We start from the raw sequence: 27,973 nt of genomic DNA, 5'->3' as shown, positions 1-27,973 counted from the left end.
CATAGGAATCTCACTCAAAAAACAAAAGTGGTTTAAAATCTCAGACTAGTTCATTAAAACTCTCTACAGTACTCTGCTAACCGCCCTGTTATTGACTGAGCGCCTTTCTAGAGGGTGGGGGTATGACAGCAGCAGGGCACTGACATGACGTGAGTGAGGCTTGGGTTTGACTCAGCATGACAGACAAAACAGAATGCCTCTCCTGTCAGCTCTTTCTTTAAAGTAAATAAATAAATAAAAGGAAAAGGCAAAAGAAAATTTTTGTTTTTATATGTATGTGTCTGTGTGAGGGTATTTGCGCATGTGTGCCAGTACCTGAGGGAGCCCAGAAGAGAGCACTGAGTCCCCTGGAGCTAAAGTTTCAAAGCGTTGTGGGCTGCCTGACATGGATGCTAGGAATAGAGTTCGGTTCCTCTGCAAAATCAATAATTACTTTTAACCACTGAACTCTCACTCTCTCTACAGCCTCCTCCTCGTCTTCCTCCTTCATATATATGTATTTTATATGTGGGTGTATGAGGGTACCTATCAGGGCACATGTGGGGTCAGAGATGTGTGAGTGTATATAGTATACATGTCAGGGCACACATGTGAGGTCAGAGATGTGTGGGTGTCTGATAGTACATGTCAGGGGACACATGTGAGGCCAGAGATGTGTGGGTGTCTGATAGTACATGTCAGGGGACACATGTGAGGTCAGAGATGTGTAGGTGTCTGAAAGCAAATGTGTAGGCATACGTGTGAGGGTAGAGAACAAGTTTTAGGACTTGATTGTCCCACCAGGTGGGTTCTGGGATTTAACTTGGGACACCAGGCTCAGCAGCAAGCACTTTACCTGCTGCGTCATCTCTCCTGTGTTATTTCCTTCTCTCCTTTTCCTTCCCCGCTCCCTCATTTCCTCTCTCTTTTTCAGATATATATGACCTGCTTCTTAGTAAATATGTGTGGACCTTATTCTGGGTTTTTGGGTAGGGGAGTAGGGTTAGGTTGTTTTTCTGTTTTGAGATAGGTTTTCATGTAACCAAGGCTGGCCTCAAATTCACTCTGTAGCTGAGGATGCCTTTGAACTCCTCTCAGACCCCGGGTCTGTGATTTCTAGCACGCCCTACCCTGGCCAGCCGCACTTGAAATGTGTGCTCAAGCAATACACGGGGGGATGAGCACAGCTCTTCGTCATTAAGGAGATTGCCATTCAGTTAGAAATATCTGACGACAGACAAGGCCCACAGCGGAAAGTGCGAAAAAGCACTTGAAGGACCGCAACCTGTAGACGGACTGCCAGGAATTAGTGGAGGAGGGTATTGTCTGAGAAGAGACACAAAGGATGGCTCTTCGATTAGGTGGAAATAGCCTGTATCTTCATTGTGATGATGACTAGTTGTGTAACCATACGCGCTTGCCAAAACCCGGGTCACTTGGGTTCGAGTCCCAGCATCACCAAAAAACTCAGTCCTATGCATCCAAAAAGATAAATTAGAACCAGCAAGATGGCTCATGGGTAATGGCGCTTGCCATGATAGCCTGACAACCTAAGTATGTTCCCAAAACCATCTAAAGGTGAAAAGAAAGATTTGATTCCTGAGAGTTGACCTCTGACAGCAATAGGTGTGCTGTGACATGGACATGTATACACACCCATACACACATGCACACATATGCGCACACACACACACACACCACCACCACCACCCCCAAAACAACAACCACAAGATTTAATATAAAAATTATTTATTTACTGAGACAGGGTTTCTCTGTGTAGCCTTGGGTGTCCTAGATCTCCTTGGGTAGATCAGGCTGGCCTCAAACTCACAGAGGTCCACCTGCAAAGCTAATGTTGGGGTCAAAGGCCTGCGCCACCACCCCCAAGGAAATTGTAATTTATTTCTATATAAATTGTATGCTATTGAAAAGCAATAGGCTTGGGCTGGAGAGATGGCTCAGAGGTTAAGAGCACTGGCTACTTTTCCAAAGGTCCTAAGTTCAATTCCCAGCAACCACATGGTGGCTCACAACCATTTATAATGGGATCTGATGCCCTCTTCTGGCCTGCAAGATGTACACGCAGGCAGAGCACTGTATACATAATAATAAATAAATAAAAATCTTTAAAAAAAAAAAAACAAGAACTCAGTAGCCTCAGAGCCAAACAGCAGCCATTTCCTCACATTCATCTGTGCCTGCCTGCAGAAAGGTCATCACTGTTTGGCCTTCTGACTGTTTGGCCTTTCTCCTCGGGTGGAGGGGGTTCGGGAGGCCATGGGAGGCCAGCCTAAGGATCCAGACCCTCTCCAGCTACTCGTATGCAATTTTTCCCTAATTGCATGCTGCCTGGGTGATCTCAGGGAGGGTCTAAAGTGTATTTATAAGCTTCGGAAGACTAGGGTAGGGGGCTCCGTCTATGCAGCTAGTGGAGAACCATCATCCGTGCCAGGTGAGGACTTTTCCAGTGCAGCTTTGCATCTGCCGTCCTGTCAGTACCACTCAGCCATGCTAGTAAGTCAGTTCAGGAAATAGGAGTGAACGTTAGTCAGTGGGACCTTAGAGGGAGGCGGGGTGAACGTGGCCTAGTATCCCCAAAGGAGCAAATTTTTTTAATGTACATCAGCTGTTACTTATGAGTCAGACATTTAGAAAATGGTAAGAGGTGAGGGATGGTGCAGAAAAAAAAAAACAGTTTCAGTATTTTCAGCTAGGTCACTGTTATGAACAAGGTTGGCAAAAAAAAAAAAAGACAAATCTGGATCACCGACAGACATTGGAGAGAAGGCGCCACTTAGCTTGGAATGTACACACTGATTTGAGAATTACTGTTCACGGGGTCTTTGGGAGCTAAAGTGGGAGACGTCTGGGCTTAGATGAGATCATGAGGCGCCCCTGGTGCCTACTAAAAAGTCAGCAACAAGCAAAGCAACGCCAGGTGGAGGAGTGGCGGTTGGTGAGCCCAGCGCTCGGGAGCTATGTGGAGCCTGCAGGTAGGAAGATCGCTTCAACTGTTAACAAGTAATTAGATTCCTTAAGGTAAGAGCTGTGTGTCCAGTCCAAGGGCAATCTACCCAGAATAGAACGGAGGGGGAGATTCCTAGAGGAGATAGGATCTGCCTGGTTGCAGGGAAGGGAGGAGCTAAGAATAACAGAACCGTCCAGCTTACCTGCCTGCCAACAGGGAAGCAGGGCCCCAGCAAAGCCAGAGGACAGAGGGAAAACGGAGCAGAGAAGGAAGGCTCTGTGCTCTGAGGACAGACGAAGCTGGCCGCTGTGGAATGCCAGGGCCACTAGAAACCGTCATCCTAATTTGGAACATACACACAGAATGAGAGAGAGAGAGAGAGAGAGAGAGAGAGAGAGAGAGAGAGAGAGAGAGAGAGCGCCTGGGTGCTAGAGGTGAGATTCAGGGTTAGAGAAAGCTAGTACTAGCATGTGCAAGACTGTTCAATCCCCTGCACCTCCTCCTCCCCACCAAAAAAAAAAAAGGCCTGCAAAATAGAAGTCTGTCAGAGATGAACAAAGCTAGACTTGGGCATTGGAACTCCTCTTCCAGGAAACAAGAGGCAGGAAATGCTCTTAAGCTAACTTAAGATCTTGGGGAAGACCTTTGCGGAAGCTAGGGTTGGCTTATTTAAGTAGGCCAACTGAGTTTGTTCATCCAGGTTTATTTGGAGAAGAAACAAACATTTATTTTTTTTTTTTCTGAATGTGCTTATGAGTGTATGACTCCTGTGTACAGGCATTGCGGAGGCCAGAAGAAGCTGACGGACCCCTGGAGCTGCAGTTTTAAGTGGTTATAAGCTGCCAATCCTGGCTGCAGGGTAAAAGGACTGAGTCACAAGGGAAAGCACCCTGACCATGACTTGACACCAAGCCCAGGACCAGGGTCAAGAAACAGAATCCCAGCCGGGCGTGGTGGCGCACGCCTTTAATCCCAGCACTCAGGAGGCAGAGGCAGGTGGATCACTGTGAGTTCGAAGCCAGCCTGGTCTACAAAGTGAGTTCAGGACAGCCAAGGCTACACAGAGAAACCCTGTCTTTAAAAAAAAAAGAAAAGAAAAAAGAAACAGAATCCCACCAATTCCTGAGCTTGCCACAAGACCAGGCCACAGAATCCCACCAACCTTTAAGTTTGCTCCCACAAAAATTTCAACAATCTCAGGCCACCCCCAAAAGCTCCACCTGGCCCCCCAAGAAACCCTATATAAACCCTGTCTTCTCCTCAGTGCCCTGCCGCTTCTTATGTCTTCCCTGACACCCCCAAAACAGGCAGCTACACTCCTTACCAGTAAGTCTCTTGTGAGAGGTCTGCTATGTGGTGTGACTGTGGTGTTTCTCGGCTCCTGACTGCCAGGACACCTCTTGGAGCAGAGCTGTGACACATATAATGGGTGCTAAGAAGCAAACTTGAGACCTCTGGAGAGCAGCAAGTGCTCTTAACTGCTGGGCCACCTGCCCAGCGGCCAAAACAAACTCTTTGAATCTCCATGACCAAAGCCAAGTTAAGGCAAGGCACACAGTGGGCTGGGAGTGAGAGCAAGAGTTAACTCCTTAAATGTTTCTTGTGCTTCAGAGAGAAGCTGTCAGCCTGGGGATGTAGCTCAGTGAAGGGCTTGCCTAGCTTCTGAGGGGCCTTTGAGTTCAATCCTCAGTGTGGTCGGATTGAGAGCTCCGTGAAATGGGTTGCTAGCCGGCTCATAAGCCTGTAAATCTCCCAACCTGAGAGGTGAGGCAAGAGAATCAGAAATTTAAAGTCCTATGCTTGCTTTGGCAGCACAGAAATTAAAGTTGGGAAGACACCGAGATTAGCAAGGCCCCTGCACACCGATGACATGCAGATCTGTAAAGCGTCCCATATATATATTTTTGTCTGCACAATTTTGTTCCGGTAAGCGCAGAACCTGGAAAAGCTGTTGCTGATACTAATTCAGAACATAATGCTATTATTAGTCCTACATATATTATACACATATGTAAATGCACACATATAATTATATATTTCATATGTAATTTGAGATTTTGGAAACTTTCACTGTGCTGTCACCTTTGGTGGCCGAACTCTATGGTGGCCGTAGTGGCCATCAACAGGACTGGAGTGGCATAACTAAGGTACCCATGCCCACCAGCTAAGTTGTCTCTGCCATCCATGGACTGTGTGTCTGTGGCTGGAGAGATAGCTCACTGGTCAAGGACACATGTTGCTCATGCAGAGGGCCCAGTTCGATTCCCAGTGCTCACACGGCAGTTCACAACCATTCATAACTCCAGTCCCAGGGGATCTGATGTCCTCTTCTGACCTCCATGGGCCATGATACACAGACATACATGCAGACAAAACTTTCTCACATAAAACAAAATATATAAATCTAATTTTAAAAAAAATCTGTCCAGAAAAATAAGCTCTTGGGCAAAGGCAGACCCTTCCTCTTCTAGCTCAGAATGATTGCATAATGTAGTCATTTTATTCCAATAACTCTAAGGCATAATATTTGATTTGCGAACAGTAAGTAATAGGAATGAAAAGTCTCACTGAAGCCGGGCGTGGTGGCGCACGCCTATAATCCCAGCACTCGGGAGGCAGAGGCAGGGGGAGCGCTGTGAGTTTGAGGCCAGCCTGGTCTACAAAGCGGGTCCAGGACAGCCAAGGCTACACAGAGAAACCCAGAGAAACCCTGTCTCGAAAAACCAAAAAAAAAAAAAAAAAAAAAAGAAAAGAAAAAGAAAAAAATAGAAAAGTCTCACTGAAGTTGGAAGAAGTTCTCAGGACTCCAATGCCCCAGTCACCGCACCACCCGGTTTCTCCAGACAGTCCCTCCCCCACTGCAGCCTTGCCCCAGACACCTTTAACTACTGCCCACTTCCTTTTAAGGTGCCTCCCACCTCCTCTCCAGACTTACAGACACTCTCCTATTGCTGTGGGGAGGTAGGGGAGTTCTCTATCCTTCACCTCAGCTTCCTCCAAGATGGCGCTGCATCCCTGTACCGCTTCATCTGAGACCTCCTCACATGGAGCCAGGATGCGCTGCACCAGCCTGTATCTTTAAATCCCAATGAGAGGACAGAATACTGGTGCAGCAGAGGAACCTGGAAAGCACCCAGTACAGAACCATTGATTCGCTTTGGATAGGAAGCCAAGTGCAGTGGGAAGTTACTGGTCCTGTCTCCTGACGCCCATGCCCTCCCCTTTGTTTATAAAGGAAGTATCAGAGGGCACTAAGGGGAGAGAATTTGCCAGATGCGGTGGCACGTGCCCGGAACCAATACCTGAGAGACTGAGACAGGAGTAGCACTGCAAGTTTGAAGCCGTCATGGACCACATAGAGTTCCAGGCTTGTGAAGGCTACATCTAGAGACCTTGTTTCCAACACACAAAAAGCAATCGGGCTTAGTAATTAAAATGTATGCTGAGCAAGTGTAAATACTAAATTTGAATCTCCAAAACTCATGTAAAGCTAGGCACGGTAAGCCAGGCATGGTGGCGCACGCCTTTAATCCCAGCACTCAGGAGGCAGAGGCAGGCAGATCTCTGTGAGTTCGAGGCCAGCATGGTCTACAAAGTGAGTCCAGGACAGCCAGGGCTGGTACACAGAGAAACCCTGTCTCAAAACACGCATGCACACACGCACGCACGCTCACAACAGAGGTCCTGTCTCAAGGTGGAAGACAGAGTCCAAGACCTAAGGTGGTTCTCCAACATTCATTAAGTGTGCCACAGCACATACATACACTGCATCATGGCACACATGCACTTTTACTCACACTCACAAACATATATACATACACATCATATACAGACATAAAACACACACACACAGAGTAAACCCCAAAACAAAACAACTAGCAGCTATATGCTATATGGTAAGATGAGGCCACTATTAGATCTCATGGAAACTCCTCTGGCAGACAGGTGTGGTGGCTTGTATAATCCTAGAATTTGGAGCGTAGAGGGAGGAAGATCAGGAGTTCAAGGGAAGCCTGAGTTACACCTAATTTTGTCTCCCCCCCCTCCAAAAAAAGAGTGGCAGTGATCTACATGAATGAGAGAGTAAGCCAGGGCCCCAGGTTATCGCATGGGACTGCCCCCCCCCCCCCAGAGACAGAGTTTCTCTGTGTAGTCCTGGCTGTCCTGGACCAGGCTGGCCTCAAACTCACAGAGATCCACCTGTCTCTGCCTCCATGATGCTGGGATTAAAGGCATGTGCCACCACACCCAGCTCTGCAGGGGCTACAGGAGAGGTTTGCTTGGGCAGGCTTCTGTTTTGATTGACAGATTTGAGTTACATAACCTTTTCTTTCTGTGCTGGTCCCTTCCCATGATGACTCTAATTTTAATCATATGCATACCCACTTATACATATGCATAGGATAGCAAGTGGGGATTTTTCTTAAAATTTCACTCAAGGAGAACAAAAGCTAGAGTCCAGTGTGGAGGAGGCTGGTCTATGCCTTTAATGCCAGCACTCGGGAGCTGAGGCATGCGGCTCTCTATGAGGAAACTGAGGGAGGCCCAGAGAGGGTAAGTGTATTGGGCAAAGTCAAACAGCTTGTAAGTGATGGAGCCAAGACTCAAACTCAGCTTAGGAGCCATGTCCACTTTTTTCCCTTCACTCTTCCTTTGCATGACTGAGACACTGTGGTTTAATCTGCACCGACCCTGTGTGGAGGAGACAGAGCTGCAGCAGCAGGAACGGTAGCAGCAGGCCCAGCTCCAAAGCATCGCAGAGAAAAGACAGCAACCATGATACCTATTGACAAGCCTGCCTCAGAGCACTATGGTGATGAGGACGGAAAGGATGATGGAGGTGGTGAGGACAGTGAGGAGGAGGAGGGCACGCAGGTGAGATGATGACTATAAAAAGTCAGCTGACGATGGAGGGGGTCAATGAGGTGGTGACACGGAAGGCAAGGAGCAGGATCAGGACCAGTGGATGATCTGGGGAGACAAGCCAAGGTGGCCTCAGAGTGATTCCAGGCCACGCCAACCCATTTTGCACCCACAGCCTCAGCCCCTCAGCCTGAAGAACCAGCTTGTGGCTGTAGTGCCTAAAACTTTGCCTTGGACACTTTCTCAGCTACTGCCAGGACAAGGTCTTCTTGGGCCCTTGCAGGCCGTCAGCCTGAGCTCACCCCACCTTCTTGGCTAGTACCTCATTCCTTGGTTGCCAGGTGTGGTCCCTCTCTAACCCTCTTTTTTTGTTTTGTTCTGTTTTGTTTTTCGAGAAAGAGTTTCTCCATTTAGCCTTGGCTGTGCTGGACTCACTGTGTAGACCAGGCTGGCCTCGAACTCACAGCAATCCACCTGCCTCTGCCTCCTGTGTGCTGGGATTATAGCTGTGTGCTACCACGCCCGGCTAACCCCCTCTTAATAAAGACACAGGACTGACTTAAGGGACAGAGTTTGTCCAAAACTGTCTACACATGATGGCTGTCAAGGATAGGAAAACTCCACATTTGGAGGCGTGTGAGGTGTGTGAGTGTGTGTGAGTGTGTGTGTGTGTGTGTGTGTGTGTGTGTGTGTGTGTGTGTGTGTGTGTGTAGCGCCCTGCAGATTGGAGTCACAGATTTCTAGCTACACTGTGAGGAGATGGATATTGCCGAGCCCTTCCCTATGTTTGCCTGCCCCAGGGAGGAGATATTCCTAGAACTGGGTCAGAGTGGAAGGGCAAGAGAAAGAGGTGAGAGGAGTGTTGAAGCCAGGGTTCCTGGCACAGGCCCATGACTCTAGTGCTTGAGACACAGCGGCAGGAGGATCAGCGTGTAAGGCCATTCCTAGCTACATGGTGTGAGTTCAGAGCCAGGCTGCGCTATGTGGGAACCAACCAAAATAGACAGGCAAAGGTACAGTTTAAATTAATTAATTAATTGTGGTTTTTATCATGATGAGGCTTCTTTGTGTAACAAGCCTGGCTTTCCTAAAGCCTGCTCTGTAGACCAGGCCAACCCCCAACTCACAGAAATCTACCTGCCTTTACCTCCTGAGTGCTGGGATTAAAGGTGTATGCCACCATGACCAGCTGGCTACAAAGGTGGAAATTCTTCTTCTTACTTTTTCTTTTTCTTCTTAAAATAGAATCTTACTACATAGACGAAGCTGGCATCAAACCCACAGAGATCTGCTTGCTTCTGCTGAGCTGAGATTAATGGCTTTTTCTACCTTTTCTTTGCTTCAAAAAGCTCAGCCAAAAACATCTTATCAGGAAGAGCTGCTTTGGCATCCCCCAAGAACCTGGTATCTATCTGTTTATTGATCCACCCTACCATCCATTGATTATATACTGAGCATATCACAACATTGAGATACATCAGTGATCAAAGCTCACCGGGTCTGTGGGAGAACATAAATTGATGAGAGAGAATCATCTAACAGTTTCAATTATTTTTTTTATTTTTTTATTTTTGGTTTTTCGAGACAGAGTCTCTCTGTGTAGCCTTGGCTGTCCTGGACTCACTTTGTAGACCAGGCTGGCCTCGAACTCACAGCGATCTGCCTGCCTCTGCCTCCCGAGTGCTGGGATTAAAGGCGTGCGCCACCACGCCCGGCTCAATTATTTTTTAAAGTACAAAATATCACTGATTTCCAGCATGGGTTAAATTACAGCTTTCCGAGAAGGACAAAGAGGAAGAAGAGGAGGAGGAGGGACACTAAATATGCATTTTAGTTAGATGTTAGTATTAAAAATATAGCCAGATGTGATGGTGCACACCTTTAATCCCAGCACTAGGGAGGCAGAGGCAGGCAGATTGTTGTGAGTTCTACAAAGTGAGTCCAAGACAGCCAAGGCTACACAGAGAAACCCTGTCTTGAAAAAAACAACAACAACAAAAACTAAAAAATATCTCCCCCAGGTAGGCTCAATGGCACATGCCTGTAATCCCAGCACTTGGGAAGGCAGAGGCAGGCAGATCTCTGTGAGTTCTAGACCAGCCTGGTCTACAAAGTAAGTCCAGGGCAGCCAAGGCTACATAGAGAAACTATCTCAGAAACCAAAAATTAAAAAAAAAAAAAAAATAAAAGAAAGAAAGAAAGGAGAAAGAAAAAAAAGAAAAGAAAAGAAAAGAGGGTCTGGAGAGATGGTTCAGCGGTTAAGGGCTTTGTCTACTCTTCCAGAGGACCTGGGTTCAGTTCCCAGCACCCACATGGCAGCTGACAACTGTCTGTAACTCCAGTTCCAGAGGATCCAACACCCTCACACGGACATACATGCAGGCCAAACACCAAAGTACATAAAAATAAAAAGCCAGGGAAGGAAAGAAGGAAGAGAAAGGAGGGGGGAGGAGAGGGGAGAAGGGACAGGGAAGGGAGAGACAGGGGAGCCGGGAGGGAGGAGGGGTATTTCCCCAGACTTCACCAAAGCAGCATATTGGATAAAATTCAGTTTATTGCTTATGTGGCAAGACAGAACACTGTCTAGACAGTCTTTGCAGCAGCTGAGAGCAGGTGAGGGCAAGATCGGGCTCTTCTTCAAAACTAGAGTTTAAGGTGAGTGTTTTAATGAGGGAGTGAGGACCAGCTGCCTGGGAGCACACGCTTCTAACCTCAGCCCTTGGGGAGCAGAGGTGGAAGGATCATGGCAAGTCAGAGACCAGCCTGGCCTCACAGTCTCACAGTCAGTGGACCGGTGACCTGTGCTACAAGGGAAAGTGTATCTCAAACACACACACACACACACACACACACACACACACACACACGCACACACACACGCAAAGGGTCCAGAGAAGCCTAGGTTAGCATTTTATGCGGGTTACCCGTGAACTGGTAGGATGGGGGTTGAGTGAGGGGAATCTTGGTAAAAGTATTATCTTCTTGATGCTTTAGTTTCCTGAGTTAGTAGGTCCTCCTGGAAGTCCCTGGAATCAAACAATGCAGTTATTCATGACTTCTCTTCCTGGGTCAGAGTTTCCTAGAATAGTGTTCGTCTCGATGGAAGCGTCAGATAATAGATTCCTGTTAAATTAACCATGAAGATGGCCCCCATGAGCATATGAAAAAAAATGCTCTCTCTCCTTGAGAGAAAGGAAGTAACTGCCAGCGGCAGGGCTGTAGTTCTGCTTACAAAATATGCTATGAAGAAAATAAAGCGCTATGGAAATACACAACTGGGGCATCTCACGCCCTCTGCAGAAGGCAACAGAAACAGCCTGTGTGAGAACCGAGGTCAAAACAATGTTTGCTTAGATGAAGTAATGGAGAAGTGCGAGTGGGAGGACGAGAGCGCGCGTGCAAAGGTCCTGCGGCAGCAAGGAATCTCTGTTTGAACGCGTTGACAGATCAGCAAGACAGGAAAGGGAAGAGACGCACTATGAGGGCCAATGGAGGGGAGAGCCTTACTGGAGACTGCTACTGTGTTTCACAGTGACTGGCCCCTCCCTTTCTTCCTCCCTCTCTCCTTCTTTCTTCTTTCCTTTCTTTCTTGATAGGTTCTCAAGTAGTTGAAGTTGGCCTTGAACTCCTGATCCTCCTGCTGCTGCCTCTCCCACCCCCCCACCCCCCACCCCACCCCCCCACTCCCCACCCAGGCAGGGTCTCTCTGTGTAGTCTTGGCTGTCCTGGACTCTCTTTGTAGACCAGGCTGGCCTCGAACTCACAGCGATCCCCCTGCCTCTCTGGCTCTGGGATTACAGGCCTGCACCACCACGCCTTGCTGTTGCTGCTGTTTCTTGAATGTTGACATTATAAGTATGCACCACCGTGCCTGAGGCAGGAGGATGACCACAGGTTTGAAAAAAGCCAAGACTACAGGACTACATAGCAAGACTATCTCAAAACAAAACAAACAAACAACACACACGCACACACACACACCTATATGTTCTGCCGTGAGATCTGAATATTTTATTCTCAGGAACATGACCAAACCCCTAAAAGTTGGTAATAGACAGACAATATTCTTGTTACAAGCCTGTTTTCCTTTTAAATAAAGACATTTGTCAGGATGAGTGAGCATCCGAGCCCAGCTAGCTTATCAACATCAGATTAAAATTCTTGCTCAACAACAGCAAAACCAGTTCCAGAATGTCCTCGTGCCCGGGCTCAGTGTGGTCAAACAGGTTGCCTGGATTCTGGTGTGAGATCTGGGCGTGCCCGGGAGGAAACAAAGAAGCCGCAGCAGCACCGAGGGCAGGCGGCGCTTTAACTTGGGGTGTAAGGTGTCCTTTGCCTTGGTAAGTTTGGTATAGTCATTCACTAGCTCCTACAGGCGCCTTCCTGATGCTTGTAGGTTCAAGCAGCTCTGAGAAAACTTTAGCTAAAACTGTGTTGAAAGCCTTTAACCACATCTAAATTTAATCTATGTTGTCTTTAAGTTCTTTGTAAGCAAATACCTTTTCATCCCATAAACTGTAAAGAGCTGCCCACCCCCCTTCCCCTCGTCCCCAGCCCCACTCCCGCCCCCCTCCGCGCCCCCAGTGAGCAGGACAGTTTGGTTTTTATGGACAGCGAAGGGGTAAAGACAGAAAAAAAAAGACACAAAGAGCACTGACTTTACCTGCATACCAAGGGCAGGGAAAACAGCTGACTTCCTGTCTTTTCAGGTGTTGTCTTCTTGTGAGAGGATTAGGGCAAGGTGGGGGAGGGGTGTGATTCATTTTATCGCGCCAGTTAAAGTGAGTTTGCTTGGGAAATTCAGTTATCTGCTTGATTTCTCACACAAAGAGCTTCAGTTGGCGGCAGACACTGCAGCTTGAAGGACACTACTTTGATTTTCTGAATCAGTTTTAGACACGGGGTTCTCAACCTGTGGCAACCTGTGGGTCAAATGACCTTTTGACAGAGGCTGCCTAAGACCATTGGAAAACACAGACGTTTAAGTTACAATTCATAACAGTAGCAAAATCACAGCTATGAAGTAGCAACAAAGATAACCCACTACCAGCTGGCTGTGGTGGCCCACGCCTTTTTTTTTTTTAATATTTTATTTAATTTATGTGTGCTGGTGTGAGGATGTCATATCTTGGAGTCAAAGACAGTTGTGAGCTGCCATGTGGGTGCTGGGAATTGAACCCGGGTCCTTTGGAAGAGCAAGCAGTGCTCTTAACCACTGAGCCATCTCTCCAGCCCTTTAATCCCAGCACTTGGGAGGCCGAGGCTGGTGGATCCCTGTGAGTTCGAGGCCAGCCTGGTCTACAAAGTGAGGCCAGGACAGCCAAGGCTACACAGAGGAAACCCTGTCTCGAAAAAACCAATAAATAAATACCGATATGAGCAATTTCATTCTAAAAGAGCTAAATGGTAACACCGGTGGAAAATCATTTCTACCTCCTCCAGAGACCTGGGAGCCTGGCCTAGCTCACACAGGCCTCGCCCTAATGCTCTAGTGGCTCCTGAGAGGAACAGGACCTTTGGTCTCCAGGTCAATCCATTCTCATTCAGAAGCAAGCGGCACCTGGACCAGCCTGCCAGACACTGAACAACAACCAACCAACAAAAAACCCAACTCCAATTCACGTTATCTATATGCTGACTCACAGCTGAGTCCTCCCCGCCCCCATCCCTGCTCAACGTCATCTATCGTGAAGGGTGACACCCCCAGAATTCTACCACAGTTTTTAAGAGTTCTCTCCAATGGCTTCCAGTCTAGGCTGTTACTTTTGGGGGTGCGGGGTAGGGCATGTCATAGACGTCTTCCGAGTCCCTCTTTCTCAACTCCGCATCTACAGCCATTGATAACGCTGTGAAAGCAGCTTGCTTTCTCTTTATGGCTTCTGGCATTGCGTCGGCACGGACCACGAACAGGGCTCCAGGTGGCAGCATTGCCCATGGATGTTCACATGGTTTCAGGCTGCGGCATCGAGCCCAGACATCCCTGTGGCTTTCTGTTCTGTCCAGGCACAGGCCCTGGACATCCATACAGATCAGGCCACAGTAAGACCACACACCCTCCTGTAACGTTCACTTAACATTTGTTTCCTGCCTGGAAATAGTTAAGCAGAAGATGGGTTTAATACTGTGTGATCAAGTGAGATGCTTTACTCAAAGTTATCTTAAATTCTTATATATTTATTTTGATGCAGGGTCTCTGTTGTGATATACCTATATAAATAGAGAGAGATGCCACACAGCACATCTGATGTGAAGAGATGTATTTGGGAGAAGGGAAGGGAAGGAGAGAGGAGTTGGAGCCTGAGTGTGTTGCAGTTATTGTATCTGTAAGGCCTAGGAAGCCAATAATTGACACAATGAGACTGAAGGGTAGTTCAAAGCTGCAAGCACTACGCTGGACAGGCTCTAAACTGCTACTAATCTACTAGTAAACTGAAATAAACTACTCTAATCCTATGTCCTCATCACCTACTACATCCCAACCACTTGCCAATCTGACCCTCCTAGGGCAGCTTCTCTCCACCAACTGGCCACTCTCAACTGTCAACTCCCGGCTCCTCCTCCTCTCCTGGAAGCCCCGCCTTCCACTTCCTGTCCTTCTGCCCAAGTGATTGGCTAAACAGTGCTTTATTGACAACTGCTACATCCACTCAAGGCATTCTTCTACATAAGTGGGCCCGTGAGGACAGAGAGAGAGAGAAGACAGTGGGAGGGTGAAGGAGAGAAAAGGGGGCACCCCAGACACAGGGGTAGAGAAACAGGGGCAGAGAGAGCGCAGTGACAGGCCTGTCCGTTATATCTGTGAGCAGCTGAAGCACCTCTGGTGCACATCTGGTGGTGGCAGGTGATGACACAACCTACAAGTGGGTTAGTGGAAGTGTACAACGTTACACTCTCACTGTCACCCTCTCTGTCCTTGAACCCCATGTGTAGACAGACCTACCTCTGCTTCCTGAAGGAAAATTAGACCATGACTGTTCCTAGATACGGTTGAGGAGGAGGTTTTTATTGTAGATCTGAAAGAGAATTCAACCAGAGGCATCTGGAAGAGTCCAGAGCAAAGAGGAAAAGTAGCGGATTGAACATGGCTAGCAGAAAAGACTAGGGCCGTGGAGGGTGGGGGTGGGGAGCAAGGGAGGAAGAAAAGAGACAGGGTCATGAGAAGGGACCAGGAGCCGAGAGCAGAGGACAGAGAGGACAAAGAGAAGAACCAAGAAGGTGCAAGGCAAAAAAGGGCAGGGCTAGGGGCTGAAGAGATAGCTCCTGGTTAAGAGCACTGCCTGCTCTTCAAAAGGACCCGGGTTCAATTCCCAGCACCCACATGGCCACTCACAACTGTCTGTAACTCCAAGATCTGACACCCTCACACCAATGCACATAAATTAAAATTAAATAAAAAAATATTTTTTAAAAAAGTGCAGGGCTATGTAAGAAAGAGAAGCTGGAGGAAAGGAAGTAGAGCCATAGGCTGAAAAGGTTTAGGGTAGAGGCAAAGTGAGGAGAACTGAGGGGAGCCTCACGTACTGAGTGAGCCTAGAGGGCAGCGTGTGCTCTGGCACGCTAGAAGACATCACGCTTGGGCAGTTGTCCTCGGCTCAAGGCCTGACATTCCAACCTTTGCGTTGATGACAAGGGGGTGACAGAATCTATTCTGTAAACTGCTTCTTAGCTGAAATTGAGGCATCGTTGTTGGGGTGGGCTGGAAGGCTGGAATGTTGGTCAAAGGCTGGGAAGAGACAGAGGAGGGCAGCTTGAGGGACATCTGTTTCACTTGCTGCCCAAGTTCTGGGGGGCCACCCGGGGCAAGTGGGGAGCCACTGGGGAGCATCTGGGATGGAGGTCCCGAAGGAACACCTGAGGCTGGCACATTGCAGGCAGCTTTGGGGCAGTTTGCACTCTTCAAGCTGATTGGAAATCTACTCAGACAGATAGAGACAGAAGGTAAAGCTAAGAAACTTAGTGGGAAATATTTACCTTGGGTGTACTGCTATGACCTAAGCGATGGACGCCACCAAGGCACACCATGGGACAGATCGCACATGGGTGGTTTATTGGGGAGGGGGTATAAGGAGGCTGCCTCTGGGCTAGGGTGAGGGAAGAGAATGCGGCGGGGGGTGGGGGGGGTGGGGGGGGTGGGGGGGGTGGGGGGTGGGGGGGTGGGGGTGGGGGGTGGGGGGGGTGGGGGGGTGGGGGGGTGGGGGGGTGGGGGGGTTTGGGGGGTGGGGGTGGGGGTGGGGGGGTGGGGGGGGGTGGGGGGGGTGGGGGGGTGGGGGGGGTGGGGGGGTGGGGGGGGTGGGGGGTGGGGGGGTGGGGGGTGGGGGGGTGGGGGGGTATGCAGCACAGGGGGAGGATATGCGACTCATGGTCACAGTGGGAATGTGTCACATCTTGGTGGCTGGTGATGACATATCCTGCTGCCACTGGGTCCCTGGAGCAGGCGGTGGAAATGCCTGGTTGGTAACACTTTAACCTTCCAGGCTTGTGGTCCAGGTGTTTGGCGGAGGGGGGTCTCCACCAGGGGAAGGTGCCGCCCGGCTTAGGGCTTAGGCTGCTGGTTTAGAGGAGCACCTATCTGGAGTCCTTTCGAGCTGTGAGAGGGGAATACAAGTTGCAGCTCCTTGAAGCATACATGGAGTTTTTAAGTGTATAAAAAGAGATAACAAGTTTAGATGTATTAGCATCACCACTGTTTGTGATCTACACTGAAACCCACATTGTGGAAAGTTGTGGATTCGTGCCTTTGGGTCATAGCAAAAACAATGGTTTGGGGTTTAAAGCCTGAACATGTTTTCCTCTGTGCAAAGGGCTGGATGGATAGATGGGACAGAGATGTTTTCAGCATGATAAATCTATACTTAGAGGACAACCAAAGGAAATTAAAATTTTTGAGTTTGCCACTATGATAACAGGAGTCAGTGATGAGTTTTTCTCTGCTACTAAAATAAACCAATTCAAGCCAAACTGAATGTTAAAAACAAACAAACAGACGGTGGAGCACGCCTTTAATCCCAGCACTTGGGAGACAGAGGCAGATGGATCTCTGTGAGTTCAAGGCCAGCCTGGTCTACAAAGTGAGTCTAGGACAGCCAGGGCTATACAGAGAAACCCTGTCTTGAAGAAAAGAAAGTAAGAAAATTTTAAAAGGGGGGGGGGGGAGGGCAGATTTATTTGAAGGCAGCTCTCGGTTGGGTTCACCAGTCCCGAGGAACGAGGCCAGGAAAATCACCATGCTGACAGGGAAACAGAGAGAGAGAGTGCAGAGAGAGTGTGTGTGTACACACACAGAGATGGGGTGGAGGGGTGGGAGGTGAGGGAGAGGGACAGGAAGAGAGAGGGGGGAGAGGGAGATTAACCAAAATATCTGGATTATACAGTGAAGAGCATCTGGGGGAGAAGACGACCCCTCCCCACTGGGGCTAGAAAGTTCAGGGTAGAGAGTGGGGTATGTCAGCCATGCCCTCTAACAGGTAGAGACTGAGGGATGCTGGGAGAACATGGAGGCCAGGCCCACTTTGGTTAAATAGGTACCTTAGCTACTTGTCCCCAGTCTGAATCCCAGGGATTATTTGTGCAGTGGCAGAAGCTGTTACCATATGTGAAATCTGGAAACCGAGTGTGCCATCTTTTGGTCACTGAGCCGTACTGAGGCCTTTTTCAGTTAAGACATCAAGGCTTTAATAAAATCTCTGTGTCCGAGGAGGAAGAGATGTGACCCAGGAGGGGATAAAGACAGTAGAACTTCCAGGAGGGAGCTGAAAGGCAGAAGGGACAGGGCCGCAGGTAGGAACTCCATCTGAGGGGCGTTTCAATATCTTAGAGGCCCAGGAGGGCATAAGGAAGCTGTGGTGACTTAGGAGGCAGCTATACTAGGGAGAGGGGAGAAAAACCCAGGAGGGAGCTGCGAATACGTGGGGAAGGAGAAAGAGTGAGGGAAGGGCTTAGTGTCCTGGTGACAACAATTTCAGTCTGGGGCATCCCCAAGGGGACTCAGAGACTTGTCAGAGAGAAATGTCCCAAATCACAGAGGAGAGGTGTCCCTGAGTCACATGTCACTGAAGGTTTGCTGAGCCCTGGCAGTCCATGCTGAAAGTGAGTCAGGAGCAGAGAGGTACTCAGGTTTGCCTTCTCTGTGTGGTCTAGGCTTTTCCACTGACAAGTGAAGGTGGAGCATTGCTAGTGAGCATTCCAAGAGACAGGGGTCAGCCAGCACAGGGGTCAGCCAGCACAGGGAGGGGCCAGCCAGCACAGGGGTCAGCCAGCACAGGGGTCAGCCAGCACAGGGGTCAGCCAGCACAGGGAGGGGCCAGCCAGCACAGGGGTCAGCCAGCACAGGGGTCAGCCAGCACAGGGAGGGGCCAGCCAGCACAGGGGTCAGCAGGAACTTCCATTGTTCCGTTGGTCAGAGCAGTCACAGGGTCCTCCCAGATCCAAGAGAAGGAGAAACGGACCTTAGCTGTTTATTTATTTTCAATTAAGATAGGGTCCTATGTAGCCCAGGCTGGCCTTGAATTTCTGATCCTGCTGCCTCCACCTCCCAAATGCTGAGATTACAGACAGAGGCCAGTATACCTGACTCTAGGCATGCCAGGCAAGTGTTCTGCAGCTGAGCCCCACCCCAGCTCTAAGTTTTGCTTTTGTTATCTTGAGACAGGGTTTCTCTGTGTAGCCTTGGCTGTCCTAGACTCACTTTGTAAACCAGGCTGGCCTCGAACTCACAGCGATCCGCCTGCCTCTGCCTCCCAAGTGCTGGGATTAAAGGCGTGCGCCACCACCGCCTGGCTCTTGGGTTTTGTTGTTGTTGTTGCTGTTGTTTTGGTACTGGAAAACGACTGGCCTCCAACAGTGCCTTGCGGCCTAGTCTATTACATTTTTGACCCAAGCGCCAATTCTTTCCGTTTGCACAGCTATCTGAGGAAAGGAAGGTAAAACCAGAGTCTGTAGATTATGGCCAGGAAGTTTTGCTTTGAGACAGGTTTTCATGCTGTAGCCCAACACTGACCTTGAATTCATCATGCAATCCAAGCTGGCCTCTAATGGGATTAAAGGTGTTTGCTCTCTCTTTATAACTACTAACCCCCAAACAGACAAACGTCTTTAAACAAAAGGACTCTCTAATCAGTTGTTCAGGTCTATGCCTTTGGCTAGGGGAGGCCAGGATGGGGGGCTAGGGGGTCGGGGGACACCCTGGGGATCAAGAATCAAGAGCATTGGCGGAGAAGTCGGAACAGGCCTAGGTTCGTCCCGCGCCTTCCTGCGGAACAGGAAGGTCGGCTCCTGTCATATCTCAACCAACCTGACTACCTATAAGGCAAGAAGGGTAATAATAACACACTTAAGTCCCAGAATAGGAGACAGGAAGGAATGCAGAGGCACAGGAAATGGAAACGGAAATGGAAGATACTCTTAAGTGAGGAGACCAACAAGAGTACAGCGGGCACCTCACACAGTGGAAATGAGTCCTATCTGACAAGAGCCGAGGACCCTAGCAGGGCAAACAGAAGTCAGGTCCAAAGGCAGAGGGGCTCTGTGTATCCTGACGCTCGCTTCGAAGCCAAGCGACCGAGCGACTGAGGACAGGCAGCTTTTTTGTCACCATCTACTGCTAAAAGCATTTGCTAGGACAGAAGGCAGACCACCGTGGCTGTCACTGCCGCAGCGCTGCTCAAACTAGCTCAGCCTAGGGCAGCTTCATTCATTTCCAACCCACTGGGAACTAACAACTTCTGCTGAATGAAATGAAAAGAAAGAGCTAGAAAAAGAATCACATGCTTGAACCACAACAGAGCTTCCCAGGAGTCCTGTCAATTTCTGTGCCTTTGTGGTGATGGGCCGGTTACAATTTGCTCAATGGGGGTACTTAGTGGGCCCACCCTGAGCAGTGCTGTCCTGTGAGGCTCTGAGAAAAAGAAGCTTCTTACTACCTGGGTGTTCTGTAAATGACAGCTACAGAAGGGAGGAAATTCCTTATCGGCTAAAATGAGGTGCGATGCTCCCAGGTGTGGTTGAGGAGAAGGGTCTTTGGTTTTTGGTTTTGGTTTTCTGTTTTGTTTTGTTTTTTGTTTTTGTTTTTTTTTTTAAAGATTTATTTATTTATTATGTATACAGTGTTTTGCCTGCATGTACACCAGAAGAAGGCACCAGATCTCACTATAGATGGTTGGTTGTGAGCCACCATGTGGTTGCTGGGAATTGAACTCAGGACCTTTGGAAGAGCAGGCGGTGCTCTTAACCTCTGAGCCATCTCTCCAGCCCTTGTTTTTTGTTTTTTGTTTTCCCCAGACAGGGTTTTTCTGTGTAACAAACACCCCAGGCTGTACTGGACTCCCTTTGTAGACCAGGCTGGCCTAGAAGTCACAGAGATCCACCTGCCTAGCTCAAGGAGAAGTTGTTTTTTTGTTTGTTTGTTTGTTTGTTTTTTTAAATGTAGATATAAAGGACTCAATAGTCAGAGAAGCGTCTGGAAGAGTCCAGAGTAAGCATGGCCAGCAGAATAGACTGGGCCATGAGAGAGGAGGGCAGGGAGAGAGAGAAAGAGGAGAGAAATGAGAGAAAAGAGGAGAGAGGAGAAACAGACCGAGAGAAGAGCCCAGGAACCGAGAGAGGAGAAAAAGAGTCAACAGATCGTGTGGCCAAAACGCACGGGTTATATAGGGATCGGAAGCTTAGGGGCTGGGGAGGCTGAGGCAGGGGGATGTGGGTGTGACAAGGGCTGAGCAGAGCCAAGCCTCTGTAACAAGTATTTATGAAGCTGACTGAGCCTGGTGGCCAGAGTCCATTTTGATAGGCTAATAGGCACCACTGTTAGTTTCTTTGAGACCCAACACTTATTCCATTATTTAGTATTAAGAGAAAGGCCATTCATCTCCTATGAGTCACTATGTGTTTCTCCATCAGAAAGGATTGGCTCATCCTAAATCAACATATTTGGGTGATTTCGGTGGAATAAATCAGGACAGGTGGTTTATATACAGAGTAAAATGGAGTGTCTCTCATACTTCAGAAACCAAGGTTTTTTTCTTAGGGGGTAATTCTTTTTTTTTTTTTTTTTTTTGTTTTTTGAAACAGGGTTTCTCTGAGTGGCCTTGGCTGTCCTGGACTCACTTTGTAGACCAGGCTGGCCTCGAACTCAGAGATCTGCCTGCCTCTGCCTCCCGAGTGCTGGGATTAAAGGCATGCGCCACCACGCCCGGCCTTTAGGGGGTAATTCTTATTAACTGATAATTAGGTCGAATAGTTAATCTAGAGTGTGGATCCTCAAAACCTTTGGACAGCCAGGCGTGGTGGTGCACCCCTCTAGCACTCGGGAGGCAGAGGCAGGCAGATCGCTGTGAGTTTGAGGCCAGCCTGGTCTACAAAGTGAGTCCAGGACAGCCAAGGATACACAGAGAGACCCTGTCTCAAAAAAACAACAACAACAAAAAACAAAACAAAACCTTTGGACAGCCAACTAGAGATCTGGCACCTGCTGAACACTGAGACAGGTGGGCCTGTTTCCCAAGACACCACTCCAAAGACAGGTATCTAGTCAGGCTGGCAAGAGAAGTGATCAGTTTCTCTGCATTTGGGGTTTAATGAGACACGAAGGATCTCCATGAATAACACAGACAATTCATGAAGTCATTAAATCTTGTCCCAAAAGAATTCACATGGGTTCCAACGAAGATGACCCAATTATTTAGGTATTTTTTTTTCTTTGAGGTCATAATCGGCTCTCCAGTGAATACAAAAAGATTTAGCTGTGCCGGGCGGTGGTGGAGCACGCCTTTAATCCCAGCACTCTGGAGGCAGAGGCAGGCGGATCACTGAAGTAGGATTGCCATGAGTTCAAAGCCAGCCTGGGCTGCAGGCTGAGATCCTGTCTGGAACAAATAAACACAAACTAAGCAGAGCTGGAATCTGGAAACAGTCAATGACAATGATGCTTGTTCCTCTTTCTTCAGGCCTTACTTTTTCTTTTTGCTTTAATCTGAAAATAAAGTTCTCTGCTTAGTTTGGGGTTACATCTTTTCTCTCCTTTCTTTTTTTGGTTTTGTTGTTGTTGTTGTTGTTGTTTGGTTTTTCGAGACAGGGTCTCTCGGTGTAGCCTTGGCTGTCCTGGACTCACTTTGTAGAGCAGGCTGGCCTCGAACTCACAGCGATCCGCCTGCCTCTGCCTCCCGAGTGCTGAGATTAAAGGCGTGCGCCACCACCGCGTGGCTTGTTGTTTGTTTTTTGAAACAGGGTTTCTCTGTGTAGCCTTGGCCACCTGGACTCGCTTTGTAGACCAGGCTGGCCTCGATCTTACAGCAATCTTCCTTTGTCTGCTTCTTGAGTACTGGAAGTGTAGGTGTGTGTCACCTTACCTGGCTTCTTGTATTTGTTTTAGGATTATAATATGAAATCTTATTTTTCTTTATTATAATAACTATGTTATTTTTTGGGAAATTCACTCAAATTATTTATTTTTCCCATACAAAAGTTAATTTCAGGGACTAGCGAGATGGCTCAGTGGTCAAGAGGCCTGACTGCTCTTCCAGAGGACCCAGGTTCAATTCCCAGCACCGACTCTGGGCTCAAAACCAGCTGTAACTCTACCCGGCATGGTGGCGCATGCCTTTGATCCCAGAACTTGGGAGGCAGAGGCAGGTGGATCCCTGTGAGTTCGAGGCCAGCATGGTCTACAAAGTGAATCCAGGACAGCCAAGGCTGCACAGAGAAACCCTGTCTCGAAAAACAAAACAAACAAAACAAAACCCCCAAACATCAACAACAAAAACAAACAGCTGTAACTCTGTTTCTACTGGATCTGATACCTTCCTTTGCCTTCCGAGGTCACCAGGCAGGAATGAGAGCACAGACAGACTCGCAGACAGACCACCACACACAAAATGAAAGTCCATTTTAAAGTGTTTAGACAGCTGGGGAGCTCTCCATCAATGCACCTTGCACCTGGCAGAGTTGCATGCAGCTCAGATCCCAGCAGGGGATGGCGTTCAGAGCTAGAGTGTTTATCTACGCACTCCTGAGTTCAGTTCACAGCACGGAAAACAAACACAAACTTCTCTCGGTGATTAGGGTGGGACGTGCCTTTAATTAGAGGCAATCGGACCAGTGTGAGTTCAGAGTCGACCTGATCTACACGAGGAGTTCCAAGCCCAGCAGGGAGTCAAACAAACAAATGCCCTCTCTTTGCTCTGGCCGTGGGACATTCCTGGACACACCCACAGCTCCTTGGAATTTGGTTGAGTTGTTTACAGATGTCCTCCTGGACTGCAACATGGCAGATCAAATCTCTTCCCCTCCCTGCTGCGGTCAGTCGGGCTGCTCTATTCAGAGTCCCAACCTTGAATTCACTTCATTAGCTTCAAAACTCATTCAGGTCCATCTACCGATGGCTCACTGGTAAGACCTGGGACCCAAGTCCAATAAGAAAACTGACACCCTAAATTTGACCTTTGACTTCCCCGTGTACCAAGTCACACACACATCATCTTCATCACACACACACACACACACACACACACACACACACACACACTTAAAACTTTAATCAAGGCATTTAGTCATGTGTTCATTTATTTCCTAGGTTCTCTCTCATGTATCTCAGGCTGGCTTTTTTTTTCCCTTATTTCTTTTTAAAAAATGTTTCCTTTTGTCAGCCTGACAGAGTTAAAGTTATCTGAGAAAAGGAATGTCAGCTGACAGCTGCTTCCGTCAGCTTGCCTCTAGGCAAGCCTTGGTTAATGACTGATGTGCGAGGGCCCATCCCACTGTGGGTGGTGGCACCCCAGGGCAGGTGGCTCTGGGTCCTATAGGAAAGCAGGCTGAGCGAGCCACAGAGAGCAAGCCAGTAAGCAGCGTCCCCTCCATGGCCTCTGCCTCAGCTCCTGCCCTGAGCTCACTGGCTGGTGATGGACTGTGAGCTGGGACATGAAATAGACCCCCTTTTCTCTCTGAGTGGCTTCTGGTCATGTTAACCAGAAGCTAACAGAGCCTCACTCTTGCTATGTGGATGAGGTCTGGTCCTTCCACTTCCACCTTCCAAATCCTGGAATTGCAGCTGTGTGCATCACAAACACTCGGAAAAGGATGCTTCTCTCTCTCTCTCCGCCCCAGGAACGCCAGGTGGAAGCCGAGTCCTTCTCCCTACCTTCCCTGTTTCTTTTCTTTACATGAAACTCTATGAGCACAAATTTGAGACTGTGTCTGTGAGGTTGGCTATTTTTTTTAAAGGAGTTTATTTACAAAGACTATCTTACGTCATTTACCTTTTATTTTAAGATAGTCCCACTATGTAGCCGAGGTTGGCCTTGAACTTGTGAGTCTATCTGCCTGTCCCCAAGTGACTGGGATTACAGGCTTGTGCTAGCAGGCCTGGCTATATCTGGCAATTTTTAAAAGATTTATCTCCTTTGTGTCTATGAATGTTTGCTGCCACGTGTCTGTGCACCACATGTACACCCTGGTGCTGGTGGAAGCCAAAAGAGGCGGTCAAATCCCCTAGAGAGCCGTCATGTTTTTGTTTTTCGAGACAGGGTTTCTCTGTGTAGCCTTGGCTGTCCTGGACTCCCTTGTAGACCAGGCTGGCCTCGAACTCACATCGATCCTCCCGCCTCTGCCTCCCGAGCGGCGCTGTGACTAAAGACGTGCACCACCACCACACCTGGCCCCCTTACACTGACTTTAATCCGCACTGATTCTCGTAAGTTTTGCTGCTTCTTTCCTGCTAAGGAAGTGGTAAGTGAAATCACTGAGGCAGCAAAATTGATATGAGGTCTAAGGATTGCAACATATGAAGTGAAAAGCGAAAATCGCAGTGCAATCACTCACAGAAGAGGCTCTTCACAGTCCAGTGCTGCTTAGGAAGAAAACAAAAAGCCGAGCCAGGTACTGGTGGCACGTGTCTTTAATCCCAGCACTCGGGAGGCAGAGGCCGGTGGATCATTGTGAGTTCAAGGCCAGCCTGGTCTACAAAGTGAGTCCAGGACAGCCAGGGCTACACAGAGAAACCCAGTCTCAGGGGAAAAAAACAAAACAAAACAAAAAACCCAAACCAAACCAAACAACAACAACAAAAAAATTTAAAGAAAAAAAAAAAGAAATAAAGAAGATGCTAGAGTGAAGAAAAAGTGCAGCTCTGAATTTTCTATGAATTAAAATGTCTACTTTGTGGTACAGGCTGTGACTTTACATACAGCATGCAGATCCTATACTGACACAATAAAGACACAAAATTAGTCAACATCACTTGAAGTACATAGCCGAGCGGTATGGATTTTCTATTTAAATGGAGTTTTGGAGCCTGGCAGGGTGCCATGTACCTCTGTCTAGCACTCAGGAAGAGGCATTCAGAGGCAGGAGGAGCTTCAGAAACAAACAAATAGCCAATCCTGAATCCCCTGTACACTCTGGCTCAATTCTGACCAATCAATTAAAGCTTGTCACAAATCCCTCCAGTTATCTATAAATTGAGCCTGCATACTCATTTCGAGGTCGCCCTCTAGAGGAGAGAGGCGACCGTAGCATGCTAGAATTAAAAAAAAAAAAAAAAGGCTCTTTGCTTTCGCATACCGCCTTGGGGTCTTTCTTCAGCACATCACCCGGACCCTATCAGCCAGAGCCAGGGAGGGAGTGGGGGGCTCCGAGAAAGAAGAGGAATGTGCTCCCCCCACCCCCGCGCTGCTCCTGGTTGCTTTTGATGCAGGTTGAAGTTGGAGACAACCTGACTTGCTCCCTCTACCCCCAGGAACCCAACGACCCTAAACAGCAGGAAGTAGTAAAAAGCCTCATGTGGTGGCGCACGCCTTTAATCACAGTGCTCAGGAGGCAGAGGCAGGCGGATCTCTGTGAATTCCAGGCCAGCCTGGTGTACAAGATCAGTCCAGGACAGCCAGGGATACACAGAGAAACCCTGTCTCGAAAATAGATAGATAGACAGACAGACAGACAGACAGACAGACATGTGGTGCTCAGTCTCCCCATTATCCTTTCTCTCATACCTGGTGTTGGGGTGTCGGACAGGAAGTAGAGGTTTAAGGAACCCAAGTAAAATAGTTTTTAAAAGGCACTTACAGAGATCCGCCTGCCTCTGCCTCCCGAGTGCTGAGGTGAAAGGAGTGTGCCACCACCACTCAAGCTGAGAGTAACAATTGCCTACTAAGCCACTCAGGGCTGTAAAGTGGAGACCCTATCTCCAAAAAAAAAAAGTTTGTGTTTTTTAAAATTAACTTGTGCCTGGTTTATTAAGTTCACATTATAGGCTGTAAATCTAACTAGGAAGGCTATAAATCTTACACTCAGCGTGATTCAGTGTTATTTTTCAGTCCCATCCTTTAAGGCTTTTTTTTTTTTTTGTTTTTTTTGTTTTTTTTGTTTTTCAAGTCAGGACTTCTCTGTGTAGCCTTGGCTGTCCTGGACTCACTTTGTAGACCAGGCTGGCCTCGAACTCACAGCGATCCACCTGCCTCTGCTTCCCGAGTGCTGGGATTAAAGATGTGCTACCAGCTCCTCAGGGACCTCCATGGCTCATTGTCCGGAAGTACAGTGCCCTCAGGGCCCATGATGCCCCAGTTTTCTCCTGACTTTCCTTGTAGTTCCTGGTTACTAGGACGTTTCCCCTTTGTTGAGCTCCTTTCCTCTCCTAAGATCGTATGGTCAGCAGCCTGGGGCACTACTTGGAGATGGTAGAAGTTTTGGGGCCTAGTGGAGGGAAACTAGTTCATGGATCTCAGAGGGACATTGGACTTGTGGCCTTTTCTATATTTTCTCCATAGCTCTGTGAGGGGTGCTACGTGACATTGCTCCTAGAGGGATGTGAACAAATATATACTCACTGCAAACAGGAAACCACCAAAGGTCAACTTACCGAACCATTTGTGCTTTACTAAAGTTACAGGAACCTGGCTGAGGGGTTAGTTACGGGAGAAGAAATAACTTAAAGCTGCATCACTGAGCCCACACCAGCATGCATGACATCCCCTCAAAGCTAGCAACCTGGCACGTACAGCACAACCTACAAGCGGCTCAACAGGACGGCAAGTATCGTTTCTAGGTAATTCAGATAGTCCAGGCAGCTTGGTTGGTCTCTGCTTCTCCGAGGCAGTTCGGATAGTCCGAGCTTTCTTTTGGCAGTTCAGCTTGCCTGGCACGTCTCTCAGCAGCCTTTACTGCTTACATATACGTGGGGGGGGGGGGAGGGGCTAGTGAACGTAGTCAGTTTCCGGGACTTCCTGGAAGCCATTGAATCGTTGACTTTCTGCGCTTAGTGAACTTTCCTTAGGGAATGTTTCACCTGCCCTTAAAATAACTTGCTGTTTTATTTCCCCTTTAACATCTCGTGTTTTAACAAGCTTCTCTCCAAGATGGGAGGTTTTAATCAGGAGGAAGCTGTGACAGGACAGAGGAGGGTAGAATTCTAGACTTCCTCTATGACATGCTCAGAATATGATGTGCTGTTTCCACCGCAGACTCAAAGTAGCAGAGCCAACAGACGGGAACCATGAGATAAAATAAAGTTTCCTCCTTTTAAGTGCTCTAATGCATTTTGGCAGTGGCGGGAAGCTGACACCACAGGAGCACAGATGCAAGCATTTTAACAATAAAATAACACATCATAGGTTTGTTTGTTTGTTTGTTTGTTTGTTGGTTTTTCGAGACAGAGTCTCTCTGTGTAGCCTTGGCTGTCCTGGACTCACTTTGTAGACCAGGCTGGCCTCGAACTCACAGCGATCTGCCTGCCTCTGCCTCCCGAGTGCTGGGATTAAAGGCGTGCGCCACCACGCCCGGCCCACATCATAGGTTTTTAGTCAAGGAAAGTGACTGTCCCAAGGCTTTCCAGTGATGGGAATGGGACTGGGTGGGTATCAGAGTTTTATTGGGCCCTTTTAGCAGGCAAGTGCCTTCTGGGAATTAGAAAGAACTCACATTGGTCAGCCCAGGGAACTGGGCGTCCAGTCAGTCACACTGTCACCCTTCCTTGCTCCTGTCCTCAAGTGTCCAACTTAAGTGAAGAGCTTATTTGCCAAATGCTGCACGATGCCTAATGAACTTTGCTTCCACCCACATCAGTCCCCGAGGCTTGGCTACTGTTATGAACAAAGACAGACAGGCCAAGGGGGGAAAAAAATCGGAACTCAGGCCAGGGAGCTAGCTCAGCAGATAAAGGCCGATAGACCTGAGGACCTGCGT

At 48.4% G+C, this 27,973-nt stretch overlaps 1 pseudogene across 1 annotated transcript; it reads left to right on the top strand.

Moving 5' to 3' along the window:
* Positions 1 to 7,494: 7,494 nt before the first annotated feature.
* Positions 7,495 to 8,129, top strand: LOC311607265 (anaphase-promoting complex subunit 15-like; annotated as a pseudogene). Its single transcript has 2 exons — positions 7,495 to 7,531; positions 7,567 to 8,129. The product of its transcript is annotated as an anaphase-promoting complex subunit 15-like (transcript).
* Positions 8,130 to 27,973: the final 19,844 nt, after the last annotated feature.

Source organism: Acomys minous, assembly GCF_964271855.1.
Source record: "Acomys minous genome assembly, chromosome: 10".
In the NCBI taxonomy this organism is placed as follows: domain Eukaryota; kingdom Metazoa; phylum Chordata; class Mammalia; order Rodentia; family Muridae; genus Acomys; species Acomys minous.
The sequence above is the reverse complement of the archived record's forward strand: the minus strand, read 5'-3'. Positions and strand labels throughout refer to the sequence as shown.